This window comes from Octopus bimaculoides, chromosome 26, assembly GCF_001194135.2.
Source record: "Octopus bimaculoides isolate UCB-OBI-ISO-001 chromosome 26, ASM119413v2, whole genome shotgun sequence".
NCBI classification, from domain to species: domain Eukaryota; kingdom Metazoa; phylum Mollusca; class Cephalopoda; order Octopoda; family Octopodidae; genus Octopus; species Octopus bimaculoides.
In genome coordinates, this window is record NC_069006.1 from 24,725,017 (window position 1) to 24,726,165 (window position 1,149).

General features: G+C 30.4%; 1 protein-coding gene across 1 annotated transcript in view; it reads left to right on the plus strand.

The window, feature by feature from the left end:
* The window catches only part of LOC106875840 (serine/threonine-protein kinase TAO1), an 84,943-nt gene that overhangs the window by 48,853 nt on the left and 34,941 nt on the right, over positions 1-1,149 (plus strand). The window lies entirely within an intron of this gene.

Genomic DNA, 1,149 nt, shown 5'->3' on the forward strand with positions numbered 1-1,149 from the left:
ATATATATATATATATATATATATATATATATATATATAAAATTTGATATAATAATCTCAGACGAATTTGTATTTCAACAAAAGGACATCAAGAATTATTTCTTCTACTTATCATTTATGCATGTGTAACAAAGGAGGAAAAAAATGCATTTTGATTCACCAAACCCAAATTTAATGAGTTTGAGCCATTCACCCAATGAGTATTTCTGCCACATTTGGTGAAAATCCATTCAGCTGTTTTCCAGTAATTTTGCAAACAAACAGACTCAGATGAGCAACTGCAATACCCTGCTTTCGCTTACGTGTGCAGAGTAACAAATAAGCATTACGTTTGACAGGGGAATCTGAATGCTAAAGAGTTAAAAAGAAATACTGGGGTTGATTCCTTTGACTAAAACCCTTCGAGGTGGTACCCTAGCATGGCTGTTGTCCAGTGATTGAAACAAAAGATAATTAAGTATAGGCCAAGAAAAATGACAGCTTTTTACTTACTCTTTTTGTTATTTTTATTAGTCCATTGAACAATTTAATGATAGTTATAAATATTTTATTAAAAAAATAATATATACTTCCAAAAGGATAACCGAACCTTCAAAGACCTACATGTAATTATCGTTATTTTATAAGTGCTTTTATCATAATATTTGTAGCAGAACTGAGTCTCATAAAGATTTCTTTGTTGTTAATTGTTCCTTTTCAGTTTATTAAAATTGTCCCTGTTTCTGATGCTGCAATATGAAGTTCACCCTCTACTCCAGCACTCGCTCTTTCATTTCAATCCTCTCATTCCTTGTTTGCCAGACAGTAGTGCAGTGTGATAAATATTTCATCTTCTCATTTACATTCATTTTACTTCACTTACTACCACTCACTCACTCTCTATTTGTCATTTGACAGCCTTCTACTTCCCACACTATCTCTTTATCATGACAGCAAATAAAGACATATTGTTAATTATAATGTAAATCCAGTGTAAATTGCTTAATTCTACATTCCATCAGTTCAATTGTTTGTGAGCAATAAGTACAATACCTTTTTTTAATTTTTTTCTGGGGAAAATAACTAGCATGTTATCATCCCTCAATTGTTTAACACTATGAAAACCAAACTAGAACACATACAAAAAAAAAAAAAAAAAAAAAAAAAAAA